Below are 27,497 nucleotides of genomic sequence, written 5' to 3'. Positions count from 1 at the left end.
TGAAATCATGTAACTCTTAAGGACGTGTTGCAGACTTGTTGAATAGATTCATTTTTCTTGTTTTGTTTGTTTTTGATGAAATTGTGCTTTTCTCGTCGAGAAAAGGCGTTTAACGCGATAAAAAGGTTTAGTGCGTTATGAATACGGGCTAGCTTACCAAAAGTACAAATGTGAACTAAATAAGGCCGGGAGTCGTTTTTATTGCTTAAAACACGATTTCTCGACCAGAATATGCTTTTTCAAAAAAGCCATGTTCCCATGGCGAGAGACTCGTTTTCTGTGAGAAAATGCATTAAAAGGAGGGATTTCATGAGAAACACTATAAATACATATTGTACTTGTCTGAAAACGCACAGAACCTTGAAATAGAAGGTTTCTCACCAAAAAACACATTGGTGAAACCCCTATCTTAAGGCTCTGAGTGTTTGCACACATGTACAAACAGGCATGTTTAAACTATAACGTTTTTAGTGAAATCATGTTTCTCTCGAGGAGAAAACGCGTTTAAAGCCATAAAAAGATCTCACTGTGTTTTGGCATTGACCAAGCTACCAACAACCTAAAAAATGATCAGAACTGGAGAAATTACACATTGACATTGGGTGAAATCATGTAACTCTTAAGGACGTGTTGCAGACTTGTTGAATAGATTAATTTTTCTTGTTTTGTTTGTTTTTGATGAAATTGTGCTTTTCTCGTCGAGAAAAGGCGTTTAACGCGATAAAAAGGTTTAGTGCGTTATGAATACGGGCTAGCTTACCAAAAGTACAAATGTGAACTAAATAAGGCCGGGAGTCGTTTTTATTGCTTAAAACACGATTTCTCGACCAGAATATGCTTTTTCAAAAAAGCCATGTTCCCATGGCGAGAGACTCGTTTTCTGTGAGAAAATGCATTAAAAGGAGGGATTTCATCAGAAACACTATAAATACATATTGTACTTGTCTGAAAACGCACAGAACCTTGAAATAGAAGGTTTCTCACCAAAAAACACATTGGTGAAACCCCTATCTTAAGGCTCTGAGTGTTTGCACACATGTACAAACAGGCATGTTTAAACTATAACGTTTTTAGTGAAATCATGTTTCTCTCGAGGAGAAAACGCGTTTAAAGCCATAAAAAGATCTCACTGTGTTTTGGCATTGACCAAGCTACCAACAAACCTAAAAAATGATCAGAACTGGAGAAATTACACATTGACATTGGGTGAAATCATGTAACTCTTAAGGACGTGTTGCAGACTTGTTGAATAGATTCATTTTTCTTGTTTTGTTTGTTTTTGATGAAATTGTGCTTTTCTCGTCGAGAAAAGGCGTTTAACGCGATAAAAAGGTTTAGTGCGTTATGAATACGGGCTAGCTTACCAAAAGTACAAATGTGAACTAAATAAGGCCGGGAGTCGTTTTTATTGCTTAAAACACGATTTCTCGACCAGAATATGCTTTTTCAAAAAAGCCATGTTCCCATGGCGAGAGACTCGTTTTCTGTGAGAAAATGCATTAAAAGGAGGGATTTCATCAGAAACACTATAAATACATATTGTACTTGTCTGAAAACGCACAGAACCTTGAAATAGAAGGTTTCTCACCAAAAAACACATTGGTGAAACCCCTATCTTAAGGCTCTGAGTGTTTGCACACATGTACAAACAGGCATGTTTAAACTATAACGTTTTTAGTGAAATCATGTTTCTCTCGAGGAGAAAACGCGTTTAAAGCCATAAAAAGATCTCACTGTGTTTTGGCATTGACCAAGCTACCAACAACCTAAAAAATGATCAGAACTGGAGAAATTACACATTGACATTGGGTGAAATCATGTAACTCTTAAGGACGTGTTGCAGACTTGTTGAATAGATTCATTTTTCTTGTTTTGTTTGTTTTTGATGAAATTGTGCTTTTCTCGTCGAGAAAAGGCGTTTAACGCGATAAAAAGGTTTAGTGCGTTATGAATACGGGCTAGCTTACCAAAAGTACAAATGTGAACTAAATAAGGCCGGGAGTCGTTTTTATTGCTTAAAACACGATTTCTCGACCAGAATATGCTTTTTCAAAAAAGCCATGTTCCCATGGCGAGAGACTCGTTTTCTGTGAGAAAATGCATTAAAAGGAGGGATTTCATGAGAAACACTATAAATACATATTGTACTTGTCTGAAAACGCACAGAACCTTGAAATAGAAGGTTTCTCACCAAAAAACACATTGGTGAAACCCCTATCTTAAGGCTCTGAGTGTTTGCACACATGTACAAACAGGCATGTTTAAACTATAACGTTTTTAATGAAATCATGTTTCTCTCGAGGAGAAAACGCGTTTAAAGCCATAAAAAGATCTCACTGTGTTTTGGCATTGACCAAGCTACCAACGACCTAAAAAATGATCAGAACTGGAGAAATTACACATTGACATTGGGTGAAATCATGTAACTCTTAAGGACGTGTTGCAGACTTGTTGAATAGATTCATTTTTCTTGTTTTGTTTGTTTTTGATGAAATTGTGCTTTTCTCGTCGAGAAAAGGCGTTTAACGCGATAAAAAGGTTTAGTGCGTTATGAATACGGGCTAGCTTACCAAAAGTACAAATGTGAACTAAATAAGGCCGGGAGTCGTTTTTATTGCTTAAAACACGATTTCTCGACCAGAATATGCTTTTTCAAAAAAGCCATGTTCCCATGGCGAGAGACTCGTTTTCTGTGAGAAAATGCATTAAAAGGAGGGATTTCATGAGAAACACTATAAATACATATTGTACTTGTCTGAAAACGCACAGAACCTTGAAATAGAAGGTTTCTCACCAAAAAACACATTGGTGAAACCCCTATCTTAAGGCTCTGAGTGTTTGCACACATGTACAAACAGGCATGTTTAAACTATAACGTTTTTAGTGAAATCATGTTTCTCTCGAGGAGAAAACGCGTTTAAAGCCATAAAAAGATCTCACTGTGTTTTGGCATTGACCAAGCTACCAACGACCTAAAAAATGATCAGAACTGGAGAAATTACACATTGACATTGGGTGAAATCATGTAACTCTTAAGGACGTGTTGCAGACTTGTTGAATAGATTCATTTTTCTTGTTTTGTTTGTTTTTGATGAAATTGTGCTTTTCTCGTCGAGAAAAGGCGTTTAACGCGATAAAAAGGTTTAGTGCGTTATGAATACGGGCTAGCTTACCAAAAGTACAAATGTGAACCAAATAAGGCCGGGAGTCGTTTTTATTGCTTAAAACACGATTTCTCGACCAGAATATGCTTTTTCAAAAAAGCCATGTTCCCATGGCGAGAGACTCGTTTTCTGTGAGAAAATGCATTAAAAGGAGGGATTTCATGAGAAACACTATAAATACATATTGTACTTGTCGGAAAACGCACAGAACCTTGAAATAGAAGGTTTCTCACCAAAAAACACATTGGTGAAACCCCTATCTTAAGGCTCTGAGTGTTTGCACACATGTACAAACAGGCATGTTTAAACTATAACGTTTTTAGTGAAATCATGTTTCTCTCGAGGAGAAAACGCGTTTAAAGCCATAAAAAGATCTCACTGTGTTTTGGCATTGACCAAGCTACCAACGACCTAAAAAATGATCAGAACTGGAGAAATTACACATTGACATTGGGTGAAATCATGTAACTCTTAAGGACGTGTTGCAGACTTGTTGAATAGATTCATTTTTCTTGTTTTGTTTGTTTTTGATGAAATTGTGCTTTTCTCGTCGAGAAAAGGCGTTTAACGCGATAAAAAGGTTTAGTGCGTTATGAATACGGGCTAGCTTACCAAAAGTACAAATGTGAACCAAATAAGGCCGGGAGTCGTTTTTATTGCTTAAAACACGATTTCTCGACCAGAATATGCTTTTTCAAAAAAGCCATGTTCCCATGGCGAGAGACTCGTTTTCTGTGAGAAAATGCATTAAAAGGAGGGATTTCATCAGAAACACTATAAATACATATTGTACTTGTCTGAAAACGCACAGAACCTTGAAATAGAAGGTTTCTCACCAAAAAACACATTGGTGAAACCCCTATCTTAAGGCTCTGAGTGTTTGCACACATGTACAAACAGGCATGTTTAAACTATAACGTTTTTAGTGAAATCATGTTTCTCTGGAGGAGAAAACGCGTTTAAAGCCATAAAAAGATCTCACTGTGTTTTGGCATTGACCAAGCTACCAACCACCTAAAAAATGATCAGAACTGGAGAAATTACACATTGACATTGGGTGAAATCATGTAACTCTTAAGGACGTGTTGCAGACTTGTTGAATAGATTCATTTTTCTTGTTTTGTTTGTTTTTGATGAAATTGTGCTTTTCTCGTCGAGAAAAGGCGTTTAACGCGATAAAAAGGTTTAGTGCGTTATGAATACGGGCTAGCTTACCAAAAGTACAAATGTGAACCAAATAAGGCCGGGAGTCGTTTTTATTGCTTAAAACACGATTTCTCGACCAGAATATGCTTTTTCAAAAAAGCCATGTTCCCATGGCGAGAGACTCGTTTTCTGTGAGAAAATGCATTAAAAGGAGGGATTTCATCAGAAACACTATAAATACATATTGTACTTGTCTGAAAACGCACAGAACCTTGAAATAGAAGGTTTCTCACCAAAAAACACATTGGTGAAACCCCTATCTTAAGGCTCTGAGTGTTTGCACACATGTACAAACAGGCATGTTTAAACTATAACGTTTTTAGTGAAATCATGTTTCTCTCGAGGAGAAAACGCGTTTAAAGCCATAAAAAGATCTCACTGTGTTTTGGCATTGACCAAGCTACCAACAACCTAAAAAATGATCAGAACTGGAGAAATTACATATTGACATTGGGTGAAATCATGTAACTCTTAAGGACGTGTTGCAGACTTGTTGAATAGATTCATTTTTCTTGTTTTGTTTGTTTTTGATGAAATTGTGCTTTTCTCGTCGAGAAAAGGCGTTTAACGCGATAAAAAGGTTTAGTGCGTTATGAATACGGGCTAGCTTACCAAAAGTACAAATGTGAACTATATAAGGCCGGGAGTCGTTTTTATTGCTTAAAACACGATTTCTCGACCAGAATATGCTTTTTCAAAAAAGCCATGTTCCCATGGCGAGAGACTCGTTTTCTGTGAGAAAATGCATTAAAAGGAGGGATTTCATCAGAAACACTATAAATACATATTGTACTTGTCTGAAAACGCACAGAACCTTGAAATAGAAGGTTTCTCACCAAAAAACACATTGGTGAAACCCCTATCTTAAGGCTCTGAGTGTTTGCACACATGTACAAACAGGCATGTTTAAACTATAACGTTTTTAGTGAAATCATGTTTCTCTCGAGGAGAAAACGCGTTTAAAGCCATAAAAAGATCTCACTGTGTTTTGGCATTGACCAAGCTACCAACAAACCTAAAAAATGATCAGAACTGGAGAAATTACACATTGACATTGGGTGAAATCATGTAACTCTTAAGGACGTGTTGCAGACTTGTTGAATAGATTCATTTTTCTTGTTTTGTTTGTTTTTGATGAAATTGTGCTTTTCTCGTCGAGAAAAGGCGTTTAACGCGATAAAAAGGTTTAGTGCGTTATGAATACGGGCAAGCTTACCAAAAGTACAAATGTGAACTAAATAAGGCCGGGAGTCGTTTTTATTGCTTAAAACACGATTTCTCGACCAGAATATGCTTTTTCAAAAAAGCCATGTTCCCATGGCGAGAGACTCGTTTTCTGTGAGAAAATGCATTAAAAGGAGGGATTTCATGAGAAACACTATAAATACATATTGTACTTGTCTGAAAACGCACAGAACCTTGAAATAGAAGGTTTCTCACCAAAAAACACATTGGTGAAACCCCTATCTTAAGGCTCTGAGTGTTTGCACACATGTACAAACAGGCATGTTTAAACTATAACGTTTTTAATGAAATCATGTTTCTCTCGAGGAGAAAACGCGTTTAAAGCCATAAAAAGATCTCACTGTGTTTTGGCATTGACCAAGCTACCAACGACCTAAAAAATGATCAGAACTGGAGAAATTACACACTGACATTGGGTGAAATCATGTAACTCTTAAGGACGTGTTGCAGACTTGTTGAATAGATTCATTTTTCTTGTTTTGTTTGTTTTTGATGAAATTGTGCTTTTCTCGTCGAGAAAAGGCGTTTAACGCGATAAAAAGGTTTAGTGCGTTATGAATACGGGCTAGCTTACCAAAAGTACAAATGTGAACTAAATAAGGCCGGGAGTCGTTTTTATTGCTTAAAACACGATTTCTCGACCAGAATATGCTTTTTCAAAAAAGCCATGTTCCCATGGCGAGAGACTCGTTTTCTGTGAGAAAATGCATTAAAAGGAGGGATTTCATCAGAAACACTATAAATACATATTGTACTTGTCTGAAAACGCACAGAACCTTGAAATAGAAGGTTTCTCACCAAAAAACACATTGGTGAAACCCCTATCTTAAGGCTCTGAGTGTTTGCACACATGTACAAACAGGCATGTTTAAACTATAACGTTTTTAGTGAAATCATGTTTCTCTCGAGGAGAAAACGCGTTTAAAGCCATAAAAAGATCTCACTGTGTTTTGGCATTGACCAAGCTACCAACAACCTAAAAAATGATCAGAACTGGAGAAATTACACATTGACATTGGGTGAAATCATGTAACTCTTAAGGACGTGTTGCAGACTTGTTGAATAGATTCATTTTTCTTGTTTTGTTTGTTTTTGATGAAATTGTGCTTTTCTCGTCGAGAAAAGGCGTTTAACGCGATAAAAAGGTTTAGTGCGTTATGAATACGGGCTAGCTTACCAAAAGTACAAATGTGAACTAAATAAGGCCGGGAGTCGTTTTTATTGCTTAAAACACGATTTCTCGACCAGAATATGCTTTTTCAAAAAAGCCATGTTCCCATGGCGAGAGACTCGTTTTCTGTGAGAAAATGCATTAAAAGGAGGGATTTCATGAGAAACACTATAAATACATATTGTACTTGTCATAAAAAGGCACAGAACCTTGAAATAGAAGGTTTCTCACCAAAAAACACAATGGTGAAACCCCTATCTTAAGGCTCTGAGTGTTTGCACACATGTACAAACAGGCATGTTTAAACTATAACGTTTTTAATGAAATCATGTTTCTCTCGAGGAGAAAACGCGTTTAAAGCCATAAAAAGATCTCACTGTGTTTTGGCATTGACCAAGCTACCAACAAACCTAAAAAATGATCAGAACTGGAGAAATTACACATTGACATTGGGTGAAATCATGTAACTCTTAAGGACGTGTTGCAGACTTGTTGAATAGATTCATTTTTCTTGTTTTGTTTGTTTTTGATGAAATTGTGCTTTTCTCGTCGAGAAAAGGCGTTTAACGCGATAAAAAGGTTTAGTGCGTTATGAATACGGGCTAGCTTACCAAAAGTACAAATGTGAACTAAATAAGGCCGGGAGTCGTTTTTATTGCTTAAAACACGATTTCTCGACCAGAATATGCTTTTTCAAAAAAGCCATGTTCCCATGGCGAGAGACTCGTTTTCTGTGAGAAAATGCATTAAAAGGAGGGATTTCATCAGAAACACTATAAATACATATTGTACTTGTCTGAAAACGCACAGAACCTTGAAATAGAAGGTTTCTCACCAAAAAACACATTGGTGAAACCCCTATCTTAAGGCTCTGAGTGTTTGCACACATGTACAAACAGGCATGTTTAAACTATAACGTTTTTAGTGAAATCATGTTTCTCTCGAGGAGAAAACGCGTTTAAAGCCATAAAAAGATCTCACTGTGTTTTGGCATTGACCAAGCTACCAACGACCTAAAAAATGATCAGAACTGGAGAAATTACACATTGACATTGGGTGAAATCATGTAACTCTTAAGGACGTGTTGCAGACTTGTTGAATAGATTCATTTTTCTTGTTTTGTTTGTTTTTGATGAAATTGTGCTTTTCTCGTCGAGAAAAGGCGTTTAACGCGATAAAAAGGTTTAGTGCGTTATGAATACGGGCTAGCTTACCAAAAGTACAAATGTGAACCAAATAAGGCCGGGAGTCGTTTTTATTGCTTAAAACACGATTTCTCGACCAGAATATGCTTTTTCAAAAAAGCCATGTTCCCATGGCGAGAGACTCGTTTTCTGTGAGAAAATGCATTAAAAGGAGGGATTTCATCAGAAACACTATAAATACATATTGTACTTGTCTGAAAACGCACAGAACCTTGAAATAGAAGGTTTCTCACCAAAAAACACATTGGTGAAACCCCTATCTTAAGGCTCTGAGTGTTTGCACACATGTACAAACAGGCATGTTTAAACTATAACGTTTTTAGTGAAATCATGTTTCTCTGGAGGAGAAAACGCGTTTAAAGCCATAAAAAGATCTCACTGTGTTTTGGCATTGACCAAGCTACCAACCACCTAAAAAATGATCAGAACTGGAGAAATTACACATTGACATTGGGTGAAATCATGTAACTCTTAAGGACGTGTTGCAGACTTGTTGAATAGATTCATTTTTCTTGTTTTGTTTGTTTTTGATGAAATTGTGCTTTTCTCGTCGAGAAAAGGCGTTTAACGCGATAAAAAGGTTTAGTGCGTTATGAATACGGGCTAGCTTACCAAAAGTACAAATGTGAACCAAATAAGGCCGGGAGTCGTTTTTATTGCTTAAAACACGATTTCTCGACCAGAATATGCTTTTTCAAAAAAGCCATGTTCCCATGGCGAGAGACTCGTTTTCTGTGAGAAAATGCATTAAAAGGAGGGATTTCATCAGAAACACTATAAATACATATTGTACTTGTCTGAAAACGCACAGAACCTTGAAATAGAAGGTTTCTCACCAAAAAACACATTGGTGAAACCCCTATCTTAAGGCTCTGAGTGTTTGCACACATGTACAAACAGGCATGTTTAAACTATAACGTTTTTAGTGAAATCATGTTTCTCTCGAGGAGAAAACGCGTTTAAAGCCATAAAAAGATCTCACTGTGTTTTGGCATTGACCAAGCTACCAACAACCTAAAAAATGATCAGAACTGGAGAAATTACATATTGACATTGGGTGAAATCATGTAACTCTTAAGGACGTGTTGCAGACTTGTTGAATAGATTCATTTTTCTTGTTTTGTTTGTTTTTGATGAAATTGTGCTTTTCTCGTCGAGAAAAGGCGTTTAACGCGATAAAAAGGTTTAGTGCGTTATGAATACGGGCTAGCTTACCAAAAGTACAAATGTGAACTATATAAGGCCGGGAGTCGTTTTTATTGCTTAAAACACGATTTCTCGACCAGAATATGCTTTTTCAAAAAAGCCATGTTCCCATGGCGAGAGACTCGTTTTCTGTGAGAAAATGCATTAAAAGGAGGGATTTCATCAGAAACACTATAAATACATATTGTACTTGTCTGAAAACGCACAGAACCTTGAAATAGAAGGTTTCTCACCAAAAAACACATTGGTGAAACCCCTATCTTAAGGCTCTGAGTGTTTGCACACATGTACAAACAGGCATGTTTAAACTATAACGTTTTTAGTGAAATCATGTTTCTCTCGAGGAGAAAACGCGTTTAAAGCCATAAAAAGATCTCACTGTGTTTTGGCATTGACCAAGCTACCAACAAACCTAAAAAATGATCAGAACTGGAGAAATTACACATTGACATTGGGTGAAATCATGTAACTCTTAAGGACGTGTTGCAGACTTGTTGAATAGATTCATTTTTCTTGTTTTGTTTGTTTTTGATGAAATTGTGCTTTTCTCGTCGAGAAAAGGCGTTTAACGCGATAAAAAGGTTTAGTGCGTTATGAATACGGGCAAGCTTACCAAAAGTACAAATGTGAACTAAATAAGGCCGGGAGTCGTTTTTATTGCTTAAAACACGATTTCTCGACCAGAATATGCTTTTTCAAAAAAGCCATGTTCCCATGGCGAGAGACTCGTTTTCTGTGAGAAAATGCATTAAAAGGAGGGATTTCATGAGAAACACTATAAATACATATTGTACTTGTCTGAAAACGCACAGAACCTTGAAATAGAAGGTTTCTCACCAAAAAACACATTGGTGAAACCCCTATCTTAAGGCTCTGAGTGTTTGCACACATGTACAAACAGGCATGTTTAAACTATAACGTTTTTAATGAAATCATGTTTCTCTCGAGGAGAAAACGCGTTTAAAGCCATAAAAAGATCTCACTGTGTTTTGGCATTGACCAAGCTACCAACGACCTAAAAAATGATCAGAACTGGAGAAATTACACACTGACATTGGGTGAAATCATGTAACTCTTAAGGACGTGTTGCAGACTTGTTGAATAGATTCATTTTTCTTGTTTTGTTTGTTTTTGATGAAATTGTGCTTTTCTCGTCGAGAAAAGGCGTTTAACGCGATAAAAAGGTTTAGTGCGTTATGAATACGGGCTAGCTTACCAAAAGTACAAATGTGAACTAAATAAGGCCGGGAGTCGTTTTTATTGCTTAAAACACGATTTCTCGACCAGAATATGCTTTTTCAAAAAAGCCATGTTCCCATGGCGAGAGACTCGTTTTCTGTGAGAAAATGCATTAAAAGGAGGGATTTCATCAGAAACACTATAAATACATATTGTACTTGTCTGAAAACGCACAGAACCTTGAAATAGAAGGTTTCTCACCAAAAAACACATTGGTGAAACCCCTATCTTAAGGCTCTGAGTGTTTGCACACATGTACAAACAGGCATGTTTAAACTATAACGTTTTTAGTGAAATCATGTTTCTCTCGAGGAGAAAACGCGTTTAAAGCCATAAAAAGATCTCACTGTGTTTTGGCATTGACCAAGCTACCAACGACCTAAAAAATGATCAGAACTGGAGAAATTACACACTGACATTGGGTGAAATCATGTAACTCTTAAGGACGTGTTGCAGACTTGTTGAATAGATTCATTTTTCTTGTTTTGTTTGTTTTTGATGAAATTGTGCTTTTCTCGTCGAGAAAAGGCGTTTAACGCGATAAAAAGGTTTAGTGCGTTATGAATACGGGCTAGCTTACCAAAAGTACAAATGTGAACTAAATAAGGCCGGGAGTCGTTTTTATTGCTTAAAACACGATTTCTCGACCAGAATATGCTTTTTCAAAAAAGCCATGTTCCCATGGCGAGAGACTCGTTTTCTGTGAGAAAATGCATTAAAAGGAGGGATTTCATCAGAAACACTATAAATACATATTGTACTTGTCTGAAAACGCACAGAACCTTGAAATAGAAGGTTTCTCACCAAAAAACACATTGGTGAAACCCCTATCTTAAGGCTCTGAGTGTTTGCACACATGTACAAACAGGCATGTTTAAACTATAACGTTTTTAGTGAAATCATGTTTCTCTCGAGGAGAAAACGCGTTTAAAGCCATAAAAAGATCTCACTGTGTTTTGGCATTGACCAAGCTACCAACCACCTAAAAAATGATCAGAACTGGAGAAATTACACATTGACATTGGGTGAAATCATGTAACTCTTAAGGACGTGTTGCAGACTTGTTGAATAGATTCATTTTTCTTGTTTTGTTTGTTTTTGATGAAATTGTGCTTTTCTCGTCGAGAAAAGGCGTTTAACGCGATAAAAAGGTTTAGTGCGTTATGAATACGGGCTAGCTTACCAAAAGTACAAATGTGAACCAAATAAGGCCGGGAGTCGTTTTTATTGCTTAAAACACGATTTCTCGACCAGAATATGCTTTTTCAAAAAAGCCATGTTCCCATGGCGAGAGACTCGTTTTCTGTGAGAAAATGCATTAAAAGGAGGGATTTCATCAGAAACACTATAAATACATATTGTACTTGTCTGAAAACGCACAGAACCTTGAAATAGAAGGTTTCTCACCAAAAAACACATTGGTGAAACCCCTATCTTAAGGCTCTGAGTGTTTGCACACATGTACAAACAGGCATGGTTAAACTATAACGTTTTTAGTGAAATCATGTTTCTCTCGAGGAGAAAACGCGTTTAAAGCCATAAAAAGATCTCACTGTGTTTTGGCATTGACCAAGCTACCAACAAACCTAAAAAATGATCAGAACTGGAGAAATTACACATTGACATTGGGTGAAATCATGTAACTCTTAAGGACGTGTTGCAGACTTGTTGAATAGATTCATTTTTCTTGTTTTGTTTGTTTTTGATGAAATTGTGCTTTTCTCGTCGAGAAAAGGCGTTTAACGCGATAAAAAGGTTTAGTGCGTTATGAATACGGGCTAGCTTACCAAAAGTACAAATGTGAACTAAATAAGGCCGGGAGTCGTTTTTATTGCTTAAAACACGATTTCTCGACCAGAATATGCTTTTTCAAAAAAGCCATGTTCCCATGGCGAGAGACTCGTTTTCTGTGAGAAAATGCATTAAAAGGAGGGATTTCATCAGAAACACTATAAATACATATTGTACTTGTCGGAAAACGCACAGAACCTTGAAATAGAAGGTTTCTCACCAAAAAACACATTGGTGAAACCCCTATCTTAAGGCTCTGAGTGTTTGCACACATGTACAAACAGGCATGTTTAAACTATAACGTTTTTAGTGAAATCATGTTTCTCTCGAGGAGAAAACGCGTTTAAAGCCATAAAAAGATCTCACTGTGTTTTGGCATTGACCAAGCTACCAACAACCTAAAAAATGATCAGAACTGGAGAAATTACACATTGACATTGGGTGAAATCATGTAACTCTTAAGGACGTGTTGCAGACTTGTTGAATAGATTCATTTTTCTTGTTTTGTTTGTTTTTGATGAAATTGTGCTTTTCTCGTCGAGAAAAGGCGTTTAACGCGATAAAAAGGTTTAGTGCGTTATGAATACGGGCTAGCTTACCAAAAGTACAAATGTGAACTAAATAAGGCCGGGAGTCGTTTTTATTGCTTAAAACACGATTTCTCGACCAGAATATGCTTTTTCAAAAAAGCCATGTTCCCATGGCGAGAGACTCGTTTTCTGTGAGAAAATGCATTAAAAGGAGGGATTTCATCAGAAACACTATAAATACATATTGTACTTGTCGGAAAACGCACAGAACCTTGAAATAGAAGGTTTCTCACCAAAAAACACATTGGTGAAACCCCTATCTTAAGGCTCTGAGTGTTTGCACACATGTACAAACAGGCATGTTTAAACTATAACGTTTTTAGTGAAATCATGTTTCTCTCGAGGAGAAAACGCGTTTAAAGCCATAAAAAGATCTCACTGTGTTTTGGCATTGACCAAGCTACCAACAACCTAAAAAATGATCAGAACTGGAGAAATTACTTATTGACATTGGGTGAAATCATGTAACTCTTAAGGACGTGTTGCAGACTTGTTGAATAGATTCATTTTTCTTGTTTTGTTTGTTTTTGATGAAATTGTGCTTTTCTCGTCGAGAAAAGGCGTTTAACGCGATAAAAAGGTTTAGTGCGTTATGAATACGGGCTAGCTTACCAAAAGTACAAATGTGAACTAAATAAGGCCGGGAGTCGTTTTTATTGCTTAAAACACGATTTCTCGACCAGAATATGCTTTTTCAAAAAAGCCATGTTCCCATGGCGAGAGACTCGTTTTCTGTGAGAAAATGCATTAAAAAGAGGGATTTCATCAGAAACACTATAAATACATATTGTACTTGTCTGAAAACGCACAGAACCTTGAAATAGAAGGTTTCTCACCAAAAAACACATTGGTGAAACCCCTATCTTAAGGCTCTGAGTGTTTGCACACATGTACAAACAGGCATGTTTAAACTATAACGTTTTTAGTGAAATCATGTTTCTCTCGAGGAGAAAACGCGTTTAAAGCCATAAAAAGATCTCACTGTGTTTTGGCATTGACCAAGCTACCAACCACCTAAAAAATGATCAGAACTGGAGAAATTACACATTGACATTGGGTGAAATCATGTAACTCTTAAGGACGTGTTGCAGACTTGTTGAATAGATTCATTTTTCTTGTTTTGTTTGTTTTTGATGAAATTGTGCTTTTCTCGTCGAGAAAAGGCGTTTAACGCGATAAAAAGGTTTAGTGCGTTATGAATACGGGCTAGCTTACCAAAAGTACAAATGTGAACCAAATAAGGCCGGGAGTCGTTTTTATTGCTTAAAACACGATTTCTCGACCAGAATATGCTTTTTCAAAAAAGCCATGTTCCCATGGCGAGAGACTCGTTTTCTGTGAGAAAATGCATTAAAAGGAGGGATTTCATGAGAAACACTATAAATACATATTGTACTTGTCTGAAAACGCACAGAACCTTGAAATAGAAGGTTTCTCACCAAAAAACACATTGGTGAAACCCCTATCTTAAGGCTCTGAGTGTTTGCACACATGTACAAACAGGCATGTTTAAACTATAACGTTTTTAGTGAAATCATGTTTCTCTCGAGGAGAAAACGCGTTTAAAGCCATAAAAAGATCTCACTGTGTTTTGGCATTGACCAAGCTACCAACCACCTAAAAAATGATCAGAACTGGAGAAATTACACATTGACATTGGGTGAAATCATGTAACTCTTAAGGACGTGTTGCAGACTTGTTGAATAGATTCATTTTTCTTGTTTTGTTTGTTTTTGATGAAATTGTGCTTTTCTCGTCGAGAAAAGGCGTTTAACGCGATAAAAAGGTTTAGTGCGTTATGAATACGGGCTAGCTTACCAAAAGTACAAATGTGAACCAAATAAGGCCGGGAGTCGTTTTTATTGCTTAAAACACGATTTCTCGACCAGAATATGCTTTTTCAAAAAAGCCATGTTCCCATGGCGAGAGACTCGTTTTCTGTGAGAAAATGCATTAAAAGGAGGGATTTCATCAGAAACACTATAAATACATATTGTACTTGTCTGAAAACGCACAGAACCTTGAAATAGAAGGTTTCTCACCAAAAAACACATTGGTGAAACCCCTATCTTAAGGCTCTGAGTGTTTGCACACATGTACAAACAGGCATGTTTAAACTATAACGTTTTTAGTGAAATCATGTTTCTCTCGAGGAGAAAACGCGTTTAAAGCCATAAAAAGATCTCACTGTGTTTTGGCATTGACCAAGCTACCAACAACCTAAAAAATGATCAGAACTGGAGAAATTACATATTGACATTGGGTGAAATCATGTAACTCTTAAGGACGTGTTGCAGACTTGTTGAATAGATTCATTTTTCTTGTTTTGTTTGTTTTTGATGAAATTGTGCTTTTCTCGTCGAGAAAGGGCGTTTAACGCGATAAAAAGGTTTAGTGCGTTATGAATACGGGCTAGCTTACCAAAAGTACAAATGTGAACTAAATAAGGCCGGGAGTCGTTTTTATTGCTTAAAACACGATTTCTCGACCAGAATATGCTTTTTCAAAAAAGCCATGTTCCCATGGCGAGAGACTCGTTTTCTGTGAGAAAATGCATTAAAAGGAGGGATTTCATCAGAAACACTATAAATACATATTGTACTTGTCTGAAAACGCACAGAACCTTGAAATAGAAGGTTTCTCACCAAAAAACACATTGGTGAAACCCCTATCTTAAGGCTCTGAGTGTTTGCACACATGTACAAACAGGCATGGTTAAACTATAACGTTTTTAGTGAAATCATGTTTCTCTCGAGGAGAAAACGCGTTTAAAGCCATAAAAAGATCTCACTGTGTTTTGGCATTGACCAAGCTACCAACAAACCTAAAAAATGATCAGAACTGGAGAAATTACACATTGACATTGGGTGAAATCATGTAACTCTTAAGGACGTGTTGCAGACTTGTTGAATAGATTCATTTTTCTTGTTTTGTTTGTTTTTGATGAAATTGTGCTTTTCTCGTCGAGAAAAGGCGTTTAACGCGATAAAAAGGTTTAGTGCGTTATGAATACGGGCTAGCTTACCAAAAGTACAAATGTGAACTAAATAAGGCCGGGAGTCGTTTTTATTGCTTAAAACACGATTTCTCGACCAGAATATGCTTTTTCAAAAAAGCCATGTTCCCATGGCGAGAGACTCGTTTTCTGTGAGAAAATGCATTAAAAGGAGGGATTTCATCAGAAACACTATAAATACATATTGTACTTGTCTGAAAACGCACAGAACCTTGAAATAGAAGGTTTCTCACCAAAAAACACATTGGTGAAACCCCTATCTTAAGGCTCTGAGTGTTTGCACACATGTACAAACAGGCATGTTTAAACTATAACGTTTTTAGTGAAATCATGTTTCTCTCGAGGAGAAAACGCGTTTAAAGCCATAAAAAGATCTCACTGTGTTTTGGCATTGACCAAGCTACCAACAACCTAAAAAATGATCAGAACTGGAGAAATTACTTATTGACATTGGGTGAAATCATGTAACTCTTAAGGACGTGTTGCAGACTTGTTGAATAGATTCATTTTTCTTGTTTTGTTTGTTTTTGATGAAATTGTGCTTTTCTCGTCGAGAAAAGGCGTTTAACGCGATAAAAAGGTTTAGTGCGTTATGAATACGGGCTAGCTTACCAAAAGTACAAATGTGAACTAAATAAGGCCGGGAGTCGTTTTTATTGCTTAAAACACGATTTCTCGACCAGAATATGCTTTTTCAAAAAAGCCATGTTCCCATGGCGAGAGACTCGTTTTCTGTGAGAAAATGCATTAAAAAGAGGGATTTCATCAGAAACACTATAAATACATATTGTACTTGTCTGAAAACGCACAGAACCTTGAAATAGAAGGTTTCTCACCAAAAAACACATTGGTGAAATCCCTATCTTAAGGCTCTGAGTGTTTGCACACATGTACAAACAGGCATGTTTAAACTATAACGTTTTTAGTGAAATCATGTTTCTCTCGAGGAGAAAACGCGTTTAAAGCCATAAAAAGATCTCACTGTGTTTTGGCATTGACCAAGCTACCAACGACCTAAAAAATGATCAGAACTGGAGAAATTACACATTGACATTGGGTGAAATCATGTAACTCTTAAGGACGTGTTGCAGACTTGTTGAATAGATTCATTTTTCTTGTTTTGTTTGTTTTTGATGAAATTGTGCTTTTCTCGTCGAGAAAAGGCGTTTAACGCGATAAAAAGGTTTAGTGCGTTATGAATACGGGCTAGCTTACCAAAAGTACAAATGTGAACCAAATAAGGCCGGGAGTCGTTTTTATTGCTTAAAACACGATTTCTCGACCAGAATATGCTTTTTCAAAAAAGCCATGTTCCCATGGCGAGAGACTCGTTTTCTGTGAGAAAATGCATTAAAAGGAGGGATTTCATCAGAAACACTATAAATACATATTGTACTTGTCTGAAAACGCACAGAACCTTGAAATAGAAGGTTTCTCACCAAAAAACACATTGGTGAAACCCCTATCTTAAGGCTCTGAGTGTTTGCACACATGTACAAACAGGCATGGTTAAACTATAACGTTTTTAGTGAAATCATGTTTCTCTCGAGGAGAAAACGCGTTTAAAGCCATAAAAAGATCTCACTGTGTTTTGGCATTGACTAAGCTACCAACAAACCTAAAAAATGATCAGAACTGGAGAAATTACACATTGACATTGGGTGAAATCATGTAACTCTTAAGGACGTGTTGCAGACTTGTTGAATAGATTCATTTTTCTTGTTTTGTTTGTTTTTGATGAAATTGTGCTTTTCTCGTCGAGAAAAGGCGTTTAACGCGATAAAAAGGTTTAGTGCGTTATGAATACGTGCTGGCTTACCAAAAGTACAAATGTGAACTAAATAAGGCCGGGAGTCGTTTTTATTGCTTAAAACACGATTTCTCGACCAGAATATGCTTTTTCAAAAAAGCCATGTTCCCATGGCGAGAGACTCGTTTTCTGTGAGAAAATGCATTAAAAGGAGGGATTTCATCAGAAACACTATAAATACATATTGTACTTGTCTGAAAACGCACAGAACCTTGAAATAGAAGGTTTCTCACCAAAAAACACATTGGTGAAACCCCTATCTTAAGGCTCTGAGTGTTTGCACACATGTACAAACAGGCATGTTTAAACTATAACGTTTTTAGTGAAATCATGTTTCTCTCGAGGAGAAAACGCGTTTAAAGCCATAAAAAGATCTCACTGTGTTTTGGCATTGACCAAGCTACCAACAACCTAAAAAATGATCAGAACTGGAGAAATTACATATTGACATTGGGTGAAATCATGTAACTCTTAAGGACGTGTTGCAGACTTGTTGAATAGATTCATTTTTCTTGTTTTGTTTGTTTTTGATGAAATTGTGCTTTTCTCGTCGAGAAAGGGCGTTTAACGCGATAAAAAGGTTTAGTGCGTTATGAATACGGGCTAGCTTACCAAAAGTACAAATGTGAACTAAATAAGGCCGGGAGTCGTTTTTATTGCTTAAAACACGATTTCTCGACCAGAATATGCTTTTTCAAAAAAGCCATGTTCCCATGGCGAGAGACTCGTTTTCTGTGAGAAAATGCATTAAAAGGAGGGATTTCATCAGAAACACTATAAATACATATTGTACTTGTCTGAAAACGCACAGAACCTTGAAATAGAAGGTTTCTCACCAAAAAACACATTGGTGAAACCCCTATCTTAAGGCTCTGAGTGTTTGCACACATGTACAAACAGGCATGGTTAAACTATAACGTTTTTAGTGAAATCATGTTTCTCTCGAGGAGAAAACGCGTTTAAAGCCATAAAAAGATCTCACTGTGTTTTGGCATTGACCAAGCTACCAACGACCTAAAAAATGATCAGAACTGGAGAAATTACACATTGACATTGGGTGAAATCATGTAACTCTTAAGGACGTGTTGCAGACTTGTTGAATAGATTCATTTTTCTTGTTTTGTTTGTTTTTGATGAAATTGTGCTTTTCTCGTCGAGAAAAGGCGTTTAACGCGATAAAAAGGTTTAGTGCGTTATGAATACGGGCTAGCTTACCAAAAGTACAAATGTGAACCAAATAAGGCCGGGAGTCGTTTTTATTGCTTAAAACACGATTTCTCGACCAGAATATGCTTTTTCAAAAAAGCCATGTTCCCATGGCGAGAGACTCGTTTTCTGTGAGAAAATGCATTAAAAGGAGGGATTTCATGAGAAACACTATAAATACATATTGTACTTGTCTGAAAACGCACAGAACCTTGAAATAGAAGGTTTCTCACCAAAAAACACATTGGTGAAACCCCTATCTTAAGGCTCTGAGTGTTTGCACACATGTACAAACAGGCATGTTTAAACTATAACGTTTTTAGTGAAATCATGTTTCTCTCGAGGAGAAAACGCGTTTAAAGCCATAAAAAGATCTCACTGTGTTTTGGCATTGACCAAGCTACCAACCACCTAAAAAATGATCAGAACTGGAGAAATTACACATTGACATTGGGTGAAATCATGTAACTCTTAAGGACGTGTTGCAGACTTGTTGAATAGATTCATTTTTCTTGTTTTGTTTGTTTTTGATGAAATTGTGCTTTTCTCGTCGAGAAAAGGCGTTTAACGCGATAAAAAGGTTTAGTGCGTTATGAATACGGGCTAGCTTACCAAAAGTACAAATGTGAACCAAATAAGGCCGGGAGTCGTTTTTATTGCTTAAAACACGATTTCTCGACCAGAATATGCTTTTTCAAAAAAGCCATGTTCCCATGGCGAGAGACTCGTTTTCTGTGAGAAAATGCATTAAAAGGAGGGATTTCATCAGAAACACTATAAATACATATTGTACTTGTCTGAAAACGCACAGAACCTTGAAATAGAAGGTTTCTCACCAAAAAACACATTGGTGAAACCCCTATCTTAAGGCTCTGAGTGTTTGCACACATGTACAAACAGGCATGGTTAAACTATAACGTTTTTAGTGAAATCATGTTTCTCTCGAGGAGAAAACGCGTTTAAAGCCATAAAAAGATCTCACTGTGTTTTGGCATTGACTAAGCTACCAACAAACCTAAAAAATGATCAGAACTGGAGAAATTACACATTGACATTGGGTGAAATCATGTAACTCTTAAGGACGTGTTGCAGACTTGTTGAATAGATTCATTTTTCTTGTTTTGTTTGTTTTTGATGAAATTGTGCTTTTCTCGTCGAGAAAAGGCGTTTAACGCGATAAAAAGGTTTAGTGCGTTATGAATACGTGCTGGCTTACCAAAAGTACAAATGTGAACTAAATAAGGCCGGGAGTCGTTTTTATTGCTTAAAACACGATTTCTCGACCAGAATATGCTTTTTCAAAAAAGCCATGTTCCCATGGCGAGAGACTCGTTTTCTGTGAGAAAATGCATTAAAAGGAGGGATTTCATCAGAAACACTATAAATACATATTGTACTTGTCTGAAAACGCACAGAACCTTGAAATAGAAGGTTTCTCACCAAAAAACACATTGGTGAAACCCCTATCTTAAGGCTCTGAGTGTTTGCACACATGTACAAACAGGCATGTTTAAACTATAACGTTTTTAGTGAAATCATGTTTCTCTCGAGGAGAAAACGCGTTTAAAGCCATAAAAAGATCTCACTGTGTTTTGGCATTGACCAAGCTACCAACAACCTAAAAAATGATCAGAACTGGAGAAATTACACATTGACATTGGGTGAAATCATGTAACTCTTAAGGACGTGTTGCAGACTTGTTGAATAGATTCATTTTTCTTGTTTTGTTTGTTTTTGATGAAATTGTGCTTTTCTCGTCGAGAAAAGGCGTTTAACGCGATAAAAAGGTTTAGTGCGTTATGAATACGGGCTAGCTTACCAAAAGTACAAATGTGAACTAAATAAGGCCGGGAGTCGTTTTTATTGCTTAAAACACGATTTCTCGACCAGAATATGCTTTTTCAAAAAAGCCATGTTCCCATGGCGAGAGACTCGTTTTCTGTGAGAAAATGCATTAAAAGGAGGGATTTCATCAGAAACACTATAAATACATATTGTACTTGTCGGAAAACGCACAGAACCTTGAAATAGAAGGTTTCTCACCAAAAAACACATTGGTGAAACCCCTATCTTAAGGCTCTGAGTGTTTGCACACATGTACAAACAGGCATGGTTAAACTATAACGTTTTTAGTGAAATCATGTTTCTCTCGAGGAGAAAACGCGTTTAAAGCCATAAAAAGATCTCACTGTGTTTTGGCATTGACCAAGCTACCAACAAACCTAAAAAATGATCAGAACTGGAGAAATTACACATTGACATTGGGTGAAATCATGTAACTCTTAAGGACGTGTTGCAGACTTGTTGAATAGATTCATTTTTCTTGTTTTGTTTGTTTTTGATGAAATTGTGCTTTTCTCGTCGAGAAAAGGCGTTTAACGCGATAAAAAGGTTTAGTGCGTTATGAATACGGGCTAGCTTACCAAAAGTACAAATGTGAACCAAATAAGGCCGGGAGTCGTTTTTATTGCTTAAAACACGATTTCTCGACCAGAATATGCTTTTTCAAAAAAGCCATGTTCCCATGGCGAGAGACTCGTTTTCTGTGAGAAAATGCATTAAAAGGAGGGATTTCATCAGAAACACTATAAATACATATTGTACTTGTCTGAAAACGCACAGAACCTTGAAATAGAAGGTTTCTCACCAAAAAACACATTGGTGAAACCCCTATCTTAAGGCTCTGAGTGTTTGCACACATGTACAAACAGGCATGTTTAAACTATAACGTTTTTAGTGAAATCATGTTTCTCTCGAGGAGAAAACGCGTTTAAAGCCATAAAAAGATCTCACTGTGTTTTGGCATTGACCAAGCTACCAACGACCTAAAAAATGATCAGAACTGGAGAAATTACACATTGACATTGGGTGAAATCATGTAACTCTTAAGGACGTGTTGCAGACTTGTTGAATAGATTCATTTTTCTTGTTTTGTTTGTTTTTGATGAAATTGTGCTTTTCTCGTCGAGAAAAGGCGTTTAACGCGATAAAAAGGTTTAGTGCGTTATGAATACGGGCTAGCTTACCAAAAGTACAAATGTGAACCAAATAAGGCCGGGAGTCGTTTTTATTGCTTAAAACACGATTTCTCGACCAGAATATGCTTTTTCAAAAAAGCCATGTTCCCATGGCGAGAGACTCGTTTTCTGTGAGAAAATGCATTAAAAGGAGGGATTTCATCAGAAACACTATAAATACATATTGTACTTGTCTGAAAACGCACAGAACCTTGAAATAGAAGGTTTCTCACCAAAAAACACATTGGTGAAACCCCTATCTTAAGGCTCTGAGTGTTTGCACACATGTACAAACAGGCATGGTTAAACTATAACGTTTTTAGTGAAATCATGTTTCTCTCGAGGAGAAAACGCGTTTAAAGCCATAAAAAGATCTCACTGTGTTTTGGCATTGACTAAGCTACCAACAAACCTAAAAAATGATCAGAACTGGAGAAATTACACATTGACATTGGGTGAAATCATGTAACTCTTAAGGACGTGTTGCAGACTTGTTGAATAGATTCATTTTTCTTGTTTTGTTTGTTTTTGATGAAATTGTGCTTTTCTCGTCGAGAAAAGGCGTTTAACGCGATAAAAAGGTTTAGTGCGTTATGAATACGTGCTGGCTTACCAAAAGTACAAATGTGAACTAAATAAGGCCGGGAGTCGTTTTTATTGCTTAAAACACGATTTCTCGACCAGAATATGCTTTTTCAAAAAAGCCATGTTCCCATGGCGAGAGACTCGTTTTCTGTGAGAAAATGCATTAAAAGGAGGGATTTCATCAGAAACACTATAAATACATATTGTACTTGTCTGAAAACGCACAGAACCTTGAAATAGAAGGTTTCTCACCAAAAAACACATTGGTGAAACCCCTATCTTAAGGCTCTGAGTGTTTGCACACATGTACAAACAGGCATGTTTAAACTATAACGTTTTTAGTGAAATCATGTTTCTCTCGAGGAGAAAACGCGTTTAAAGCCATAAAAAGATCTCACTGTGTTTTGGCATTGACCAAGCTACCAACAACCTAAAAAATGATCAGAACTGGAGAAATTACATATTGACATTGGGTGAAATCATGTAACTCTTAAGGACGTGTTGCAGACTTGTTGAATAGATTCATTTTTCTTGTTTTGTTTGTTTTTGATGAAATTGTGCTTTTCTCGTCGAGAAAGGGCGTTTAACGCGATAAAAAGGTTTAGTGCGTTATGAATACGGGCTAGCTTACCAAAAGTACAAATGTGAACTAAATAAGGCCGGGAGTCGTTTTTATTGCTTAAAACACGATTTCTCGACCAGAATATGCTTTTTCAAAAAAGCCATGTTCCCATGGCGAGAGACTCGTTTTCTGTGAGAAAATGCATTAAAAGGAGGGATTTCATCAGAAACACTATAAATACATATTGTACTTGTCTGAAAACGCACAGAACCTTGAAATAGAAGGTTTCTCACCAAAAAACACATTGGTGAAACCCCTATCTTAAGGCTCTGAGTGTTTGCACACATGTACAAACAGGCATGGTTAAACTATAACGTTTTTAGTGAAATCATGTTTCTCTCGAGGAGAAAACGCGTTTAAAGCCATAAAAAGATCTCACTGTGTTTTGGCATTGACCAAGCTACCAACAAACCTAAAAAATGATCAGAACTGGAGAAATTACACATTGACATTGGGTGAAATCATGTAACTCTTAAGGACGTGTTGCAGACTTGTTGAATAGATTCATTTTTCTTGTTTTGTTTGTTTTTGATGAAATTGTGCTTTTCTCGTCGAGAAAAGGCGTTTAACGCGATAAAAAGGTTTAGTGCGTTATGAATACGGGCTAGCTTACCAAAAGTACAAATGTGAACCAAATAAGGCCGGGAGTCGTTTTTATTGCTTAAAACACGATTTCTCGACCAGAATATGCTTTTTCAAAAAAGCCATGTTCCCATGGCGAGAGACTCGTTTTCTGTGAGAAAATGCATTAAAAGGAGGGATTTCATGAGAAACACTATAAATACATATTGTACTTGTCTGAAAACGCACAGAACCTTGAAATAGAAGGTTTCTCACCAAAAAACACATTGGTGAAACCCCTATCTTAAGGCTCTGAGTGTTTGCACACATGTACAAACAGGCATGTTTAAACTATAACGTTTTTAGTGAAATCATGTTTCTCTCGAGGAGAAAACGCGTTTAAAGCCATAAAAAGATCTCACTGTGTTTTGGCATTGACCAAGCTACCAACAACCTAAAAAATGATCAGAACTGGAGAAATTACTTATTGACATTGGGTGAAATCATGTAACTCTTAAGGACGTGTTGCAGACTTGTTGAATAGATTCATTTTTCTTGTTTTGTTTGTTTTTGATGAAATTGTGCTTTTCTCGTCGAGAAAAGGCGTTTAACGCGATAAAAAGGTTTAGTGCGTTATGAATACGGGCTAGCTTACCAAAAGTACAAATGTGAACTAAATAAGGCCGGGAGTCGTTTTTATTGCTTAAAACACGATTTCTCGACCAGAATATGCTTTTTCAAAAAAGCCATGTTCCCATGGCGAGAGACTCGTTTTCTGTGAGAAAATGTATTAAAAGGAGGGATTTCATCAGAAACACTATAAATACATATTGTACTTGTCTGAAAACGCACAGAACCTTGAAATAGAAGGTTTCTCACCAAAAAACACATTGGTGAAACCCCTATCTTAAGGCTCTGAGTGTTTGCACACATGTACAAACAGGCATGGTTAAACTATAACGTTTTTAGTGAAATCATGTTTCTCTCGAGGAGAAAACGCGTTTAAAGCCATAAAAAGATCTCACTGTGTTTTGGCATTGACTAAGCTACCAACAAACCTAAAAAATGATCAGAACTGGAGAAATTACACATTGACATTGGGTGAAATCATGTAACTCTTAAGGACGTGTTGCAGACTTGTTGAATAGATTCATTTTTCTTGTTTTGTTTGTTTTTGATGAAATTGTGCTTTTCTCGTCGAGAAAAGGCGTTTAACGCGATAAAAAGGTTTAGTGCGTTATGAATACGTGCTGGCTTACCAAAAGTACAAATGTGAACTAAATAAGGCCGGGAGTCGTTTTTATTGCTTAAAACACGATTTCTCGACCAGAATATGCTTTTTCAAAAAAGCCATGTTCCCATGGCGAGAGACTCGTTTTCTGTGAGAAAATGCATTAAAAGGAGGGATTTCATCAGAAACACTATAAATACATATTGTACTTGTCTGAAAACGCACAGAACCTTGAAATAGAAGGTTTCTCACCAAAAAACACATTGGTGAAACCCCTATCTTAAGGCTCTGAGTGTTTGCACACATGTACAAACAGGCATGTTTAAACTATAACGTTTTTAGTGAAATCATGTTTCTCTCGAGGAGAAAACGCGTTTAAAGCCATAAAAAGATCTCACTGTGTTTTGGCATTGACCAAGCTACCAACAACCTAAAAAATGATCAGAACTGGAGAAATTACATATTGACATTGGGTGAAATCATGTAACTCTTAAGGACGTGTTGCAGACTTGTTGAATAGATTCATTTTTCTTGTTTTGTTTGTTTTTGATGAAATTGTGCTTTTCTCGTCGAGAAAGGGCGTTTAACGCGATAAAAAGGTTTAGTGCGTTATGAATACGGGCTAGCTTACCAAAAGTACAAATGTGAACTAAATAAGGCCGGGAGTCGTTTTTATTGCTTAAAACACGATTTCTCGACCAGAATATGCTTTTTCAAAAAAGCCATGTTCCCATGGCGAGAGACTCGTTTTCTGTGAGAAAATGCATTAAAAGGAGGGATTTCATCAGAAACACTATAAATACATATTGTACTTGTCGGAAAACGCACAGAACCTTGAAATAGAAGGTTTCTCACCAAAAAACACATTGGTGAAACCCCTATCTTAAGGCTCTGAGTGTTTGCACACATGTACAAACAGGCATGGTTAAACTATAACGTTTTTAGTGAAATCATGTTTCTCTCGAGGAGAAAACGCGTTTAAAGCCATAAAAAGATCTCACTGTGTTTTGGCATTGACCAAGCTACCAACAAACCTAAAAAATGATCAGAACTGGAGAAATTACACATTGACATTGGGTGAAATCATGTAACTCTTAAGGACGTGTTGCAGACTTGTTGAATAGATTCATTTTTCTTGTTTTGTTTGTTTTTGATGAAATTGTGCTTTTCTCGTCGAGAAAAGGCGTTTAACGCGATAAAAAGGTTTAGTGCGTTATGAATACGGGCTAGCTTACCAAAAGTACAAATGTGAACTAAATAAGGCCGGGAGTCGTTTTTATTGCTTAAAACACGATTTCTCGACCAGAATATGCTTTTTCAAAAAAGCCATGTTCCCATGGCGAGAGACTCGTTTTCTGTGAGAAAATGCATTAAAAGGAGGGATTTCATCAGAAACACTATAAATACATATTGTACTTGTCTGAAAACGCACAGAACCTTGAAATAGAAGGTTTCTCACCAAAAAACACATTGGTGAAACCCCTATCTTAAGGCTCTGAGTGTTTGCACACATGTACAAACAGGCATGTTTAAACTATAACGTTTTTAGTGAAATCATGTTTCTCTCGAGGAGAAAACGCGTTTAAAGCCATAAAAAGATCTCACTGTGTTTTGGCATTGACCAAGCTACCAACAACCTAAAAAATGATCAGAACTGGAGAAATTACTTATTGACATTGGGTGAAATCATGTAACTCTTAAGGACGTGTTGCAGACTTGTTGAATAGATTCATTTTTCTTGTTTTGTTTGTTTTTGATGAAATTGTGCTTTTCTCGTCGAGAAAAGGCGTTTAACGCGATAAAAAGGTTTAGTGCGTTATGAATACGGGCTAGCTTACCAAAAGTACAAATGTGAACTAAATAAGGCCGGGAGTCGTTTTTATTGCTTAAAACACGATTTCTCGACCAGAATATGCTTTTTCAAAAAAGCCATGTTCCCATGGCGAGAGACTCGTTTTCTGTGAGAAAATGCATTAAAAGGAGGGATTTCATCAGAAACACTATAAATACATATTGTACTTGTCTGAAAACGCACAGAACCTTGAAATAGAAGGTTTCTCACCAAAAAACACATTGGTGAAACCCCTATCTTAAGGCTCTGAGTGTTTGCACACATGTACAAACAGGCATGGTTAAACTATAACGTTTTTAGTGAAATCATGTTTCTCTCGAGGAGAAAACGCGTTTAAAGCCATAAAAAGATCTCACTGTGTTTTGGCATTGACTAAGCTACCAACAAACCTAAAAAATGATCAGAACTGGGAAATTACACATTGACATTGGGTGAAATCATGTAACTCTTAAGGACGTGTTGCAGACTTGTTGAATAGATTCATTTTTCTTGTTTTGTTTGTTTTTGATGAAATTGTGCTTTTCTCGTCGAGAAAAGGCGTTTAACGCGATAAAAAGGTTTAGTGCGTTATGAATACGTGCTGGCTTACCAAAAGTACAAATGTGAACTAAATAAGGCCGGGAGTCGTTTTTATTGCTTAAAACACGATTTCTCGACCAGAATATGCTTTTTCAAAAAAGCCATGTTCCCATGGCGAGAGACTCGTTTTCTGTGAGAAAATGCATTAAAAGGAGGGATTTCATCAGAAACACTATAAATACATATTGTACTTGTCTGAAA

This window comes from Lampris incognitus, chromosome 13, assembly GCF_029633865.1.
Source record: "Lampris incognitus isolate fLamInc1 chromosome 13, fLamInc1.hap2, whole genome shotgun sequence".
NCBI lineage: Eukaryota > Metazoa > Chordata > Actinopteri > Lampriformes > Lampridae > Lampris > Lampris incognitus.
Note: the sequence above shows the minus strand (reverse complement) of the source record.